Here is a 14,922-nt window from a genome sequence, read left to right on the forward strand (position 1 = left end):
TTGTAATGTTTGACTGTTGTATTGTTTGTTGTCGTAATGTTTGTTGTCGTAATATTTGTTGTTGTAATGTTTGACTGTTGTATTGTTTGACTGTTGTAATGTTTGACTGTTGTAATGTTTGACTGTTGTAATGTTTGACTGTTGTATTGTTTGTTGTTGTAATGTTTGACTGTTGTAATGTTTGTTGTTGTAATGTTTGTTGTTGTAATGTTTGTTGTTGTAATGTTTGACTGTTGTAATGTTTGTTGTTGTAATGTTTGACTGTTGTAATGTTTGTTGTTGTAATGTTTGTTGTAATGTTTGACTGTTGTATTGTTTGTTGTTGTAATGTTTGACTGTTGTAATGTTTGACTGTTGTAATGTTTGACTGTTGTAATGTTTGTTGTTGTAATGTTTGACTGTTGTAATGTTTGACTGTTGTAATGTTTGACTGTTGTAATGTTTGTTGTTGTAATGTTTGACTGTTGTAATGTTTGTGGCTGTAATGTTTGTTGCTGTAATGTTTGTTGTTGTATTGTTTGACTGTTGTATTGTTTGACTGTTGTACTGTTTGACTGTTGTAATGTTTGACTGTTGTAATGTTTGACTGTTGTAATGTTTGACTGTTGTATTGTTTGACTGTTGTATTGTTTGTTGTTGTAATGTTTGACTGTTGTAATGTTTGTTGTTGTAATGTTTGTTGTTGTAATGTTTGACTGTTGTATTGTTTGTTGTTGTAATGTTTGACTGTTGTAATGTTTGTTGTTGTAATGTTTGACTGTTGAAATGTTTGTTGTTGTAATGTTTGACTGTTGTAATGTTTGACTGTTGTAATGTTTGACTGTTGTATTGTTTGACTGTTGTATTGTTTGTTGTTGTAATGTTTGACTGTTGTAATGTTTGTTGTTGTAATGTTTGACTGTTGTAATGTTTGTTGTTGTAATGTTCTACTGTTGTAATGTTTGTTGTTGTAATGTTTGTTGTTGTAATGTTGTTGTTGTAATGTTTGACTGTTGTAATGTTTGTTGCTGTAATGTTTGTTGTTGTAATGTTTGTTGTTGTATTGTTTGACTGTTGTATTGTTTGATTGTTGTAATGTTTGTTGTTGTAATGTTTGACTGTTGTAATGTTTGTTGTTGTAATGTTTGACTGTTGTAATGTTTGTTGTTGTAATGTTTGTTGTTGTAATGTTTGACTGTTGTATTGTTTGTTGTTGTAATGTTTGACTGTTGTAATGTTTGTTGTTGTAATGTTTGACTGTTGTAATGTTTGACTGTTGTAATGTTTGTTGTTGTAATGTTTGACTGTTGTAATGTTTGACTGTTGTAATGTTTGACTGTTGTAATGTTTGTTGTTGTAATGTTTGACTGTTGTAATGTTTGTGGCTGTAATGTTTGTTGCTGTAATGTTTGTTGTTGTATTGTTTGACTGTTGTATTGTTTGACTGTTGTAATGTTTGACTGTTGTAATGTTTGACTGTTGTAATGTTTGACTGTTGTAATGTTTGACTGTTGTATTGTTTGACTGTTGTATTGTTTGTTGTTGTAATGTTTGACTGTTGTAATGTTTGTTGTTGTAATGTTTGTTGTTGTAATGTTTGACTGTTGTATTGTTTGTTGTTGTAATGTTTGACTGTTGTAATGTTTGTTGTTGTAATGTTTGACTGTTGAAATGTTTGTTGTTGTAATGTTTGACTGTTGTAATGTTTGACTGTTGTAATGTTTGACTGTTGTATTGTTTGACTGTTGTATTGTTTGTTGTTGTAATGTTTGACTGTTGTAATGTTTGTTGTTGTAATGTTTGACTGTTGTAATGTTTGTTGTTGTAATGTTCTACTGTTGTAATGTTTGTTGTTGTAATGTTTGTTGTTGTAATGTTTGACTGTTGTATTGTTTGTTGTTGTAATGTTTGACTGTTGTAATGTTTGTTGTTGTAATGTTTGACTGTTGAAATGTTTGACTGTTGAAATGTTTGTTGTTGCAATGTTTGACTGTTGTAATGTTTGACTGTTGTAATGTTTGACTGTTGTATTGTTTGTTGTTGTAATGTTTGACTGTTGTTTGTTGTTGTAATGTTTGACTATTGTAATGTTTGTTGTTGTAATGTTTGACTGTTGTAATGTTTGTTGTTGTAATGTTTGTTGTTGTAATGTTTGACTGTTGTAATGTTTGACTGTTGTAATGTTTGTTGTTGTAATGTTTGACTGTTGTATTGTTTGACTGTTGTAATGTTTGACTGTTGTAATGTTTGACTGTTGTAATGTTTGTTGTTGTAATGTTTGTTATTGTAATGTTTGACTGTTGTATTGTTTGTTGTTGTAATGTTTGTTCTTGTAATATTTGTTGCTGTAATGTTTGACTGTTGTAATGTTTGACTGTTGTATTGTTTGACTGTTGTAATGTTTGACTGTTGTAATGTTTGACTGTTGTAATGTTTGACTGTTGTAATGTTTGACTGTTGTAATGTTTGACTGTTGTATTGTTTGACTGTTGTAAAGTTTGACTGTTGTAATGTTTGTTGTTGTAATGTTTGACTGTTGTAATGTTTGACTGTTGTATTGTTTGTTGTCGTAATGTTTGTTGTCGTAATATTTGTTGTTGTAATGTTTGACTGTTGTATTGTTTGACTGTTGTAATGTTTGACTGTTGTAATGTTTGACTGTTGTAATGTTTGACTGTTGTATTGTTTGTTGTTGTAATGTTTGACTGTTGTAATGTTTGTTGTTGTAATGTTTGTTGTTGTAATGTTTGTTGTTGTAATGTTTGACTGTTGTAATGTTTGTTGTTGTAATGTTTGACTGTTGTAATGTTTGTTGTTGTAATGTTTGTTGTAATGTTTGACTGTTGTATTGTTTGTTGTTGTAATGTTTGACTGTTGTAATGTTTGACTGTTGTAATGTTTGACTGTTGTAATGTTTGTTGTTGTAATGTTTGACTGTTGTAATGTTTGACTGTTGTAATGTTTGACTGTTGTAATGTTTGTTGTTGTAATGTTTGACTGTTGTAATGTTTGTGGCTGTAATGTTTGTTGCTGTAATGTTTGTTGTTGTATTGTTTGACTGTTGTATTGTTTGACTGTTGTACTGTTTGACTGTTGTAATGTTTGACTGTTGTAATGTTTGACTGTTGTAATGTTTGACTGTTGTATTGTTTGACTGTTGTATTGTTTGTTGTTGTAATGTTTGACTGTTGTAATGTTTGTTGTTGTAATGTTTGTTGTTGTAATGTTTGACTGTTGTATTGTTTGTTGTTGTAATGTTTGACTGTTGTAATGTTTGTTGTTGTAATGTTTGACTGTTGAAATGTTTGTTGTTGTAATGTTTGACTGTTGTAATGTTTGACTGTTGTAATGTTTGACTGTTGTATTGTTTGACTGTTGTATTGTTTGTTGTTGTAATGTTTGACTGTTGTAATGTTTGTTGTTGTAATGTTTGACTGTTGTAATGTTTGTTGTTGTAATGTTCTACTGTTGTAATGTTTGTTGTTGTAATGTTTGTTGTTGTAATGTTGTTGTTGTAATGTTTGACTGTTGTAATGTTTGTTGCTGTAATGTTTGTTGTTGTAATGTTTGTTGTTGTATTGTTTGACTGTTGTATTGTTTGATTGTTGTAATGTTTGTTGTTGTAATGTTTGACTGTTGTAATGTTTGTTGTTGTAATGTTTGACTGTTGTAATGTTTGTTGTTGTAATGTTTGTTGTTGTAATGTTTGACTGTTGTATTGTTTGTTGTTGTAATGTTTGACTGTTGTAATGTTTGTTGTTGTAATGTTTGACTGTTGTAATGTTTGACTGTTGTAATGTTTGTTGTTGTAATGTTTGACTGTTGTAATGTTTGACTGTTGTAATGTTTGACTGTTGTAATGTTTGTTGTTGTAATGTTTGACTGTTGTAATGTTTGTGGCTGTAATGTTTGTTGCTGTAATGTTTGTTGTTGTATTGTTTGACTGTTGTATTGTTTGACTGTTGTAATGTTTGACTGTTGTAATGTTTGACTGTTGTAATGTTTGACTGTTGTAATGTTTGACTGTTGTATTGTTTGACTGTTGTATTGTTTGTTGTTGTAATGTTTGACTGTTGTAATGTTTGTTGTTGTAATGTTTGTTGTTGTAATGTTTGACTGTTGTATTGTTTGTTGTTGTAATGTTTGACTGTTGTAATGTTTGTTGTTGTAATGTTTGACTGTTGAAATGTTTGTTGTTGTAATGTTTGACTGTTGTAATGTTTGACTGTTGTAATGTTTGACTGTTGTATTGTTTGACTGTTGTATTGTTTGTTGTTGTAATGTTTGACTGTTGTAATGTTTGTTGTTGTAATGTTTGACTGTTGTAATGTTTGTTGTTGTAATGTTCTACTGTTGTAATGTTTGTTGTTGTAATGTTTGTTGTTGTAATGTTGTTGTTGTAATGTTTGACTGTTGTAATGTTTGTTGCTGTAATGTTTGTTGTTGTAATGTTTGTTGTTGTATTGTTTGACTGTTGTATTGTTTGATTGTTGTAATGTTTGTTGTTGTAATGTTTGACTGTTGTAATGTTTGTTGTTGTAATGTTTGACTGTTGTAATGTTTGTTGTTGTAATGTTTGTTGTTGTAATGTTTGACTGTTGTATTGTTTGTTGTTGTAATGTTTGACTGTTGTAATGTTTGTTGTTGTAATGTTTGACTGTTGAAATGTTTGTTGTTGTAATGTTTGACTGTTGTAATGTTTGTTGTTGTAATGTTTGTTGTTGTAATGTTTGTTGTTGTAATGTTTGTTGTTGTATTGTTTGAATGTTGTAATGTTTGTTGTTGTAATGTTTGTTGTTGTAATGTTTGTTGTTGTAATGTTTGTTGTTGTAATGTTTGTTGTTGTATTGTTTGAATGTTGTAATGTTTGTTGTTGTAATGTTTGTTGTTGTAATGTTTGTTGTTGTAATGTTTGACTGTTGTAATGTTTGTTGTTGTAATGTTTGTTGTTGTAATGTTTGTTGTTGTAATGTTTGTTGTTGTATTGTTTGAATGTTGTAATGTTTGTTGTTGTAATGTTTGTTGTTGTAATGTTTGTTGTTGTAATGTTTGACTGTTGTATTGTTTGTTGTTGTAATGTTTGACTGTTGTAATGTTTGACTGTTGTAATGTTTGACTGTTGTAATGTTTGACTGTTGTAATGTTTGTTGTTGTAATGTTTGACTGTTGTAATGTTTGTTGTTGTAATGTTTGTTGTTGTAATGTTTGACTGTTGTATTGTTTGTTGTTGTAATTTTTGACTGTTGTAATGTTTGTTGTTGTAATGTTTGACTGTTGTAATGTTTGTTGTTGTAATGTTTGACTGTTGTATTGTTTGACTGTTGTAATGTTTGTTGTTGTAATGTTTGTTGTTGTAATGTTTGACTGTTGTAATGTTTGACTGTTGTAATGTTTGTTGTTGTAATGTTTGTTGTTGTAATGTTTGACTGTTGTAATGTTTGACTGTTGTAATGTTTGTTGTTGTAATGTTTGACTGTTGTAATGTTTGTTGTTGTAATGTTTGACTGTTGTAATGTTTGTTGTTGTAATGTTTGTTGTTGTATTGTTTGTTGTTTTATTGTTTGACTGTTGTAATATTTGACTGTTGTAATATTTGACTGTTGTAATGTTTGTTGTTGTAATGTTTGACTGTTGTAATGTTTGTTGTTGTAATGTTTGACTGTTGTAATGTTTGACGTTGTAATGTTTGACTGTTGTAATGTTTGACTGTTGTAATGTTTGTTGTTGTAATGTTTGACTGTTGTAATGTTTGTTGTTGTAATGTTTGTTGTTGTAATGTTTGTTGTTGTAATGTTTGACTGTTGTATTCTTTGACTGTTGTAATGTTTGACTGTTGTTTGTTGTTGTAATGTTTGACTGTTGTATTGTTTGACTGTTGTAATGTTTGACTGTTGTAATGTTTGACTGTTGTAATGTTTGACTGTTGTATTGTTTGTTGTTGTAATGTTTGACTGTTGTAATGTTTGACTGTTGTAATGTTTGACTGTTGTAATGTTTGACTGTTGTAATGTTTGACTGTTGTATTGTTTGTTGTTATAATGTTTGACTGTTGTAATGTTTGACTGCTGAAATGTTTGACTGTTGAAATGTTTGACTGTTGAAATGTTTGTTGTTGCAATGTTTGACTGTTGTAATGTTTGACTGTTGTAATGTTTGACTGTTGTATTGTTTGTTGTTGTAATGTTTGACTGTTGTTTGTTGTTGTAATGTTTGACTATTGTAATGTTTGTTGTTGTAATGTTTGACTGTTGTAATGTTTGTTGTTGTAATGTTTGTTGTTGTAATGTTTGACTGTTGTAATGTTTGACTGTTGTAATGTTTGTTGTTGTAATGTTTGACTGTTGTATTGTTTGACTGTTGTAATGTTTGACTGTTGTAATGTTTGACTGTTGTAATGTTTGTTGTTGTAATGTTTGTTATTGTAATGTTTGACTGTTGTATTGTTTGTTGTTGTAATGTTTGTTCTTGTAATATTTGTTGCTGTAATGTTTGACTGTTGTAATGTTTGACTGTTGTATTGTTTGACTGTTGTAATGTTTGACTGTTGTAATGTTTGACTGTTGTAATGTTTGACTGTTGTAATGTTTGACTGTTGTAATGTTTGACTGTTGTATAGTTTGACTGTTGTAAAGTTTGACTGTTGTAATGTTTGTTGTTGTAATGTTTGACTGTTGTAATGTTTGACTGTTGTATTGTTTGTTGTCGTAATGTTTGTTGTCGTAATATTTGTTGTTGTAATGTTTGACTGTTGTATTGTTTGACTGTTGTAATGTTTGACTGTTGTAATGTTTGACTGTTGTAATGTTTGACTGTTGTATTGTTTGTTGTTGTAATGTTTGACTGTTGTAATGTTTGTTGTTGTAATGTTTGTTGTTGTAATGTTTGTTGTTGTAATGTTTGACTGTTGTAATGTTTGTTGTTGTAATGTTTGACTGTTGTAATGTTTGTTGTTGTAATGTTTGTTGTAATGTTTGACTGTTGTATTGTTTGTTGTTGTAATGTTTGACTGTTGTAATGTTTGACTGTTGTAATGTTTGACTGTTGTAATGTTTGTTGTTGTAATGTTTGACTGTTGTAATGTTTGACTGTTGTAATGTTTGACTGTTGTAATGTTTGTTGTTGTAATGTTTGACTGTTGTAATGTTTGTGGCTGTAATGTTTGTTGCTGTAATGTTTGTTGTTGTATTGTTTGACTGTTGTATTGTTTGACTGTTGTAATGTTTGACTGTTGTAATGTTTGACTGTTGTAATGTTTGACTGTTGTAATGTTTGACTGTTGTATTGTTTGACTGTTGTATTGTTTGTTGTTGTAATGTTTGACTGTTGTAATGTTTGTTGTTGTAATGTTTGACTGTTGTAATGTTTGTTGTTGTAATGTTCTACTGTTGTAATGTTTGTTGTTGTAATGTTTGTTGTTGTAATGTTGTTGTTGTAATGTTTGACTGTTGTAATGTTTGTTGCTGTAATGTTTGTTGTTGTAATGTTTGTTGTTGTATTGTTTGACTGTTGTATTGTTTGATTGTTGTAATGTTTGTTGTTGTAATGTTTGACTGTTGTAATGTTTGTTGTTGTAATGTTTGACTGTTGTAATGTTTGTTGTTGTAATGTTTGTTGTTGTAATGTTTGACTGTTGTATTGTTTGTTGTTGTAATGTTTGACTGTTGTAATGTTTGTTGTTGTAATGTTTGACTGTTGTAATGTTTGACTGTTGTAATGTTTGTTGTTGTAATGTTTGACTGTTGTAATGTTTGACTGTTGTAATGTTTGACTGTTGTAATGTTTGTTGTTGTAATGTTTGACTGTTGTAATGTTTGTGGCTGTAATGTTTGTTGCTGTAATGTTTGTTGTTGTATTGTTTGACTGTTGTATTGTTTGACTGTTGTAATGTTTGACTGTTGTAATGTTTGACTGTTGTAATGTTTGACTGTTGTAATGTTTGACTGTTGTATTGTTTGACTGTTGTATTGTTTGTTGTTGTAATGTTTGACTGTTGTAATGTTTGTTGTTGTAATGTTTGTTGTTGTAATGTTTGACTGTTGTATTGTTTGTTGTTGTAATGTTTGACTGTTGTAATGTTTGTTGTTGTAATGTTTGACTGTTGAAATGTTTGTTGTTGTAATGTTTGACTGTTGTAATGTTTGACTGTTGTAATGTTTGACTGTTGTATTGTTTGACTGTTGTATTGTTTGTTGTTGTAATGTTTGACTGTTGTAATGTTTGTTGTTGTAATGTTTGACTGTTGTAATGTTTGTTGTTGTAATGTTCTACTGTTGTAATGTTTGTTGTTGTAATGTTTGTTGTTGTAATGTTGTTGTTGTAATGTTTGACTGTTGTAATGTTTGTTGCTGTAATGTTTGTTGTTGTAATGTTTGTTGTTGTATTGTTTGACTGTTGTATTGTTTGATTGTTGTAATGTTTGTTGTTGTAATGTTTGACTGTTGTAATGTTTGTTGTTGTAATGTTTGACTGTTGTAATGTTTGTTGTTGTAATGTTTGTTGTTGTAATGTTTGACTGTTGTATTGTTTGTTGTTGTAATGTTTGACTGTTGTAATGTTTGTTGTTGTAATGTTTGACTGTTGTAATGTTTGACTGTTGTAATGTTTGTTGTTGTAATGTTTGACTGTTGTAATGTTTGACTGTTGTAATGTTTGACTGTTGTAATGTTTGTTGTTGTAATGTTTGACTGTTGTAATGTTTGTGGCTGTAATGTTTGTTGCTGTAATGTTTGTTGTTGTATTGTTTGACTGTTGTATTGTTTGACTGTTGTAATGTTTGACTGTTGTAATGTTTGACTGTTGTAATGTTTGACTGTTGTAATGTTTGACTGTTGTATTGTTTGACTGTTGTATTGTTTGTTGTTGTAATGTTTGACTGTTGTAATGTTTGTTGTTGTAATGTTTGTTGTTGTAATGTTTGACTGTTGTATTGTTTGTTGTTGTAATGTTTGACTGTTGTAATGTTTGTTGTTGTAATGTTTGACTGTTGAAATGTTTGTTGTTGTAATGTTTGACTGTTGTAATGTTTGACTGTTGTAATGTTTGACTGTTGTATTGTTTGACTGTTGTATTGTTTGTTGTTGTAATGTTTGACTGTTGTAATGTTTGTTGTTGTAATGTTTGACTGTTGTAATGTTTGTTGTTGTAATGTTCTACTGTTGTAATGTTTGTTGTTGTAATGTTTGTTGTTGTAATGTTGTTGTTGTAATGTTTGACTGTTGTAATGTTTGTTGCTGTAATGTTTGTTGTTGTAATGTTTGTTGTTGTATTGTTTGACTGTTGTATTGTTTGATTGTTGTAATGTTTGTTGTTGTAATGTTTGACTGTTGTAATGTTTGTTGTTGTAATGTTTGACTGTTGTAATGTTTGTTGTTGTAATGTTTGTTGTTGTAATGTTTGACTGTTGTATTGTTTGTTGTTGTAATGTTTGACTGTTGTAATGTTTGTTGTTGTAATGTTTGACTGTTGAAATGTTTGTTGTTGTAATGTTTGACTGTTGTAATGTTTGTTGTTGTAATGTTTGTTGTTGTAATGTTTGTTGTTGTAATGTTTGTTGTTGTAATGTTTGTTGTTGTAATGTTTGTTGTTGTATTGTTTGAATGTTGTAATGTTTGTTGTTGTAATGTTTGTTGTTGTAATGTTTGTTGTTGTAATGTTTGACTGTTGTAATGTTTGTTGTTGTAATGTTTGTTGTTGTAATGTTTGTTGTTGTAATGTTTGTTGTTGTATTGTTTGAATGTTGTAATGTTTGTTGTTGTAATGTTTGTTGTTGTAATGTTTGTTGTTGTAATGTTTGACTGTTGTATTGTTTGTTGTTGTAATGTTTGACTGTTGTAATGTTTGACTGTTGTAATGTTTGACTGTTGTAATGTTTGACTGTTGTAATGTTTGTTGTTGTAATGTTTGACTGTTGTAATGTTTGTTGTTGTAATGTTTGTTGTTGTAATGTTTGACTGTTGTATTGTTTGTTGTTGTAATTTTTGACTGTTGTAATGTTTGTTGTTGTAATGTTTGACTGTTGTAATGTTTGTTGTTGTAATGTTTGACTGTTGTATTGTTTGACTGTTGTAATGTTTGTTGTTGTAATGTTTGTTGTTGTAATGTTTGACTGTTGTAATGTTTGACTGTTGTAATGTTTGTTGTTGTAATGTTTGTTGTTGTAATGTTTGACTGTTGTAATGTTTGACTGTTGTAATGTTTGTTGTTGTAATGTTTGACTGTTGTAATGTTTGTTGTTGTAATGTTTGACTGTTGTAATGTTTGTTGTTGTAATGTTTGTTGTTGTATTGTTTGTTGTTTTAATGTTTGACTGTTGTAATATTTGACTGTTGTAATATTTGACTGTTGTAATGTTTGTTGTTGTAATGTTTGACTGTTGTAATGTTTGTTGTTGTAATGTTTGACTGTTGTAATGTTTGACGTTGTAATGTTTGACTGTTGTAATGTTTGACTGTTGTAATGTTTGTTGTTGTAATGTTTGACTGTTGTAATGTTTGTTGTTGTAATGTTTGTTGTTGTAATGTTTGTTGTTGTAATGTTTGACTGTTGTATTCTTTGACTGTTGTAATGTTTGACTGTTGTTTGTTGTTGTAATGTTTGACTGTTGTATTGTTTGACTGTTGTAATGTTTGACTGTTGTAATGTTTGACTGTTGTAATGTTTGACTGTTGTATTGTTTGTTGTTGTAATGTTTGACTGTTGTAATGTTTGACTGTTGTAATGTTTGACTGTTGTAATGTTTGACTGTTGTATTGTTTGTTGTTATAATGTTTGACTGTTGTAATGTTTGACTGCTGAAATGTTTGACTGTTGTAATGTCTGACTGTTGTAATGTTTGTTGCTGTAATGTTTGTTGTTGTATTGTTTGACTGTTGTAATGTTTGACTGTTGTAATGTTTGTTGTTGTATTGTTTGACTGTTGTAATGTTTGACTGTTGTAATGTTTGTTGTTGTAATGTTTGACTGTTGTATTGTTTGACTGTTGTACTGTTTGACTGTTGTAATGTTTGTTGTTGTAATGTTTGACTGTTGTAATGTTTGTTGTTGTAATGTTTGTTGTTGTAATGTTTGTTGTTGTATTGTTTGACTGTTGTAATGTTTGTTGTTGTAATGTTTGTTGTTGTAATGTTTGTTGTTGTAATGTTTGACTGTTGTAATGTTTGACTGTTGTAATGTTTGTTGTTGTAATGTTTGACTGTTGTATTGTTTGACTGTTGTAATGTTTGACTGTTGTAATGTTTGACTGTTGTAATGTTTGTTGTTGTAATGTTTGTTATTGTAATGTTTGACTGTTGTATTGTTTGTTGTTGTAATGTTTGTTGTTGTAATATTTGTTGCTGTAATGTTTGACTGTTGTAATGTTTGACTGTTGTATTGTTTGTTGTTGTAATGTTTGACTGTTGTAATGTTTGTTGTTGTAATGTTTGTTGTTGTAATGTTTGACTGTTGTAATGTTTGTTGTTGTAATGTTTGACTGTTGTATTGTTTGACTGTTGTAATGTTTGACTGTTGTAATGTTTGTTGTTGTAATGTTTGACTGTTGTAATGTTTGTTGTTGTAATGTTTGTTGTTGTATTGTTTGTTGTTTTAATGTTTGACTGTTGTAATATTTGACTGTTGTAATATTTGACTGTTGTAATGTTTGTTGTTGTAATGTTTGACTGTTGTAATGTTTGTTGTTGTAATGTTTGACTGTTGTAATGTTTGACTGTTGTAATGTTTGACGTTGTAATGTTTGACTGTTGTAATGTTTGACTGTTGTAATGTTTGTTGTTGTAATGTTTGACTGTTGTAATGTTTGTTGTTGTAATGTTTGTTGTTGTAATGTTTGTTGTTGTAATGTTTGACTGTTGTATTCTTTGACTGTTGTAATGTTTGACTGTTGTTTGTTGTTGTAATGTTTGACTGTTGTATTGTTTGACTGTTGTAATGTTTGACTGTTGTAATGTTTGACTGTTGTAATGTTTGACTGTTGTATTGTTTGTTGTTGTAATGTTTGACTGTTGTAATGTTTGACTGTTGTAATGTTTGACTGTTGTAATGTTTGACTGTTGTATTGTTTGTTGTTGTAATGTTTGACTGTTGTAATGTTTGACTGCTGAAAATGTTTGACTGTTGTAATGTCTGACTGTTGTAATGTTTGTTGCTGTAATGTTTGTTGTTGTATTGTTTGACTGTTGTAATGTTTGACTGTTGTAATGTTTGTTGTTGTATTGTTTGACTGTTGTAATGTTTGACTGTTGTAATGTTTGTTGTTGTAATGTTTGACTGTTGTATTGTTTGACTGTTGTACTGTTTGACTGTTGTAATGTTTGTTGTTGTAATGTTTGACTGTTGTAATGTTTGTTGTTGTAATGTTTGTTGTTGTAATGTTTGTTGTTGTAATGTTTGTTGTTGTATTGTTTGACTGTTGTAATGTTTGTTGTTGTAATGTTTGTTGTTGTAATGTTTGTTGTTGTAATGTTTGACTGTTGTATTGTTTGTTGTTGTAATGTTTGACTGTTGTAATGTTTGACTGTTGTAATGTTTAACTGTTGTAATGTTTGACTGTTGTATTGTTTGTTGTTGTAATGTTTGACTGTTGTAATGTTTGACTGTTGTAATGTTTGACTGTTGTAATGTTTGTTGTTGTAATGTTTGTTGTTTAATGTTTGACTGTTGTAATGTTTGTTGTTGTAATGTTTGTTGTTGTAATGTTTGACTGTTGTATTGTTTGTTGTTGTAATGTTTGACTGTTGTAATGTTTGTTGTTGTAATGTTTGACTGTTGAAATGTTTGTTGTTGTAATGTTTGAGTGTTGTAATGTTTGTTGATGTAATGTTTGACTGTTGTAATGTTTGACTGTTGTAATGTTTGACTGTTGTATTGTTTGACTGTTGTATTGTTTGTTGTTGTAATGTTTGACTGTTGTAATGTTTGTTGTTGTAATGTTTGACTGTTGTAATGTTTGTTGTTGTAATGTTCTACTGTTTTAATGTTTGTTGTTGTAATGTTGTTGTTGTAATGTTTGACTGTTGTAATGTTTGACTGTTGTAATGTTTGACTGTTGTATTGTTTGACTGTTGTAATGTTTGACTGTTGTATTGTTTGTTGTTGTAATGTTTGACTGTTGTAATGTTTGACTGTTGTAATGTTTGACTGTTGTAATGTTTGTTGTTGTAATGTTTGTTGTTGTAATGTTTGACTGTTGTAATGTTAGACTGTTGTAATGTTTTACTGTTGTAATGTTTGACTGTTGTAATGTTTGACTGTTGTAATGTTTGTTGTTGTAATGTTTGTTGTTGTAATGTTGTTGTTGTAATGTTTGACTGTTGTAATGTTTGACTGTTGTAATGTTTGTTGTTGTAATGTTTGACTGTTGTATTGTTTGACTGTTGTAATGTTTGACTGTTGTAATGTTTGACTGTTGTAATGTTTGTTGTTGTAATGTTTGTTATTGTAATGTTTGTTGTTGTATTGTTTGACTGTTGTAATGTTTGTTGTTGTAATGTTTGACTGTTGTAATGTTTGTTGTTGTAATATTTGACTGTTGTAATGTTTGTTGTTGTAATGTTTGACTGTTGTAATGTTTGACTGTTGTATTGTTTGTTGTTGTAATGTTTGTTGTAATGTTTGACTGTTGTATTGTTTGTTGTTGTAATATTTGACTGTTGTAATGTTTGTTGTTGTAATGTTTGACTGTTGTATTGTTTGACTGTTGTAATGTTTGACTGTTGTAATGTTTGACTGTTGTAATGTTTGTTGTTGTAATGTTTGTTATTGTAATGTTTGACTGTTGTATTGTTTGTTGTTGTAATGTTTGTTCTTGTAATATTTGTTGCTGTAATGTTTGACTGTTGTAATGTTTGACTGTTGTAATGTTTGACTGTTGTAATGTTTGACTGTTGTAATGTTTGACTGTTGTAATGTTTGACTGTTGTAATGTTTGACTGTTGTATTGTTTGACTGTTGTAAAGTTTGACTGTTGTAATGTTTGTTGTTGTAATGTTTGACTGTTGTAATGTTTGACTGTTGTATTGTTTGTTGTCGTAATGTTTGTTGTCGTAATATTTGTTGTTGTAATGTTTGACTGTTGTATTGTTTGACTGTTGTAATGTTTGACTGTTGTAATGTTTGACTGTTGTAATGTTTGACTGTTGTATTGTTTGTTGTTGTAATGTTTGACTGTTGTAATGTTTGTTGTTGTAATGTTTGTTGTTGTAATGTTTGTTGTTGTAATGTTTGACTGTTGTAATGTTTGTTGTTGTAATGTTTGACTGTTGTAATGTTTGTTGTTGTAATGTTTGTTGTAATGTTTGACTGTTGTATTGTTTGTTGTTGTAATGTTTGACTGTTGTAATGTTTGACTGTTGTAATGTTTGACTGTTGTAATGTTTGTTGTTGTAATGTTTGACTGTTGTAATGTTTGACTGTTGTAATGTTTGACTGTTGTAATGTTTGTTGTTGTAATGTTTGACTGTTGTAATGTTTGTGGCTGTAATGTTTGTTGCTGTAATGTTTGTTGTTGTATTGTTTGACTGTTGTATTGTTTGACTGTTGTAATGTTTGACTGTTGTAATGTTTGACTGTTGTAATGTTTGACTGTTGTAATGTTTGACTGTTGTATTGTTTGACTGTTGTATTGTTTGTTGTTGTAATGTTTGACTGTTGTAATGTTTGTTGTTGTAATGTTTGACTGTTGTAATGTTTGTTGTTGTAATGTTCTACTGTTGTAATGTTTGTTGTTGTAATGTTTGTTGTTGTAATGTTGTTGTTGTAATGTTTGACTGTTGTAATGTTTGTTGCTGTAATGTTTGTTGTTGTAATGTTTGTTGTTGTATTGTTTGACTGTTGTATTGTTTGATTGTTGTAATGTTTGTTGTTGTAATGTTTGACTGTTGTAATGTTTGTTGTTGTAATGTTTGACTGTTGTAATGTTTGTTGTTGTAATGTTTGTTGTTGTAATGT

This window comes from Salmo salar, chromosome ssa12, assembly GCF_905237065.1.
Source record: "Salmo salar chromosome ssa12, Ssal_v3.1, whole genome shotgun sequence".
NCBI lineage: Eukaryota > Metazoa > Chordata > Actinopteri > Salmoniformes > Salmonidae > Salmo > Salmo salar.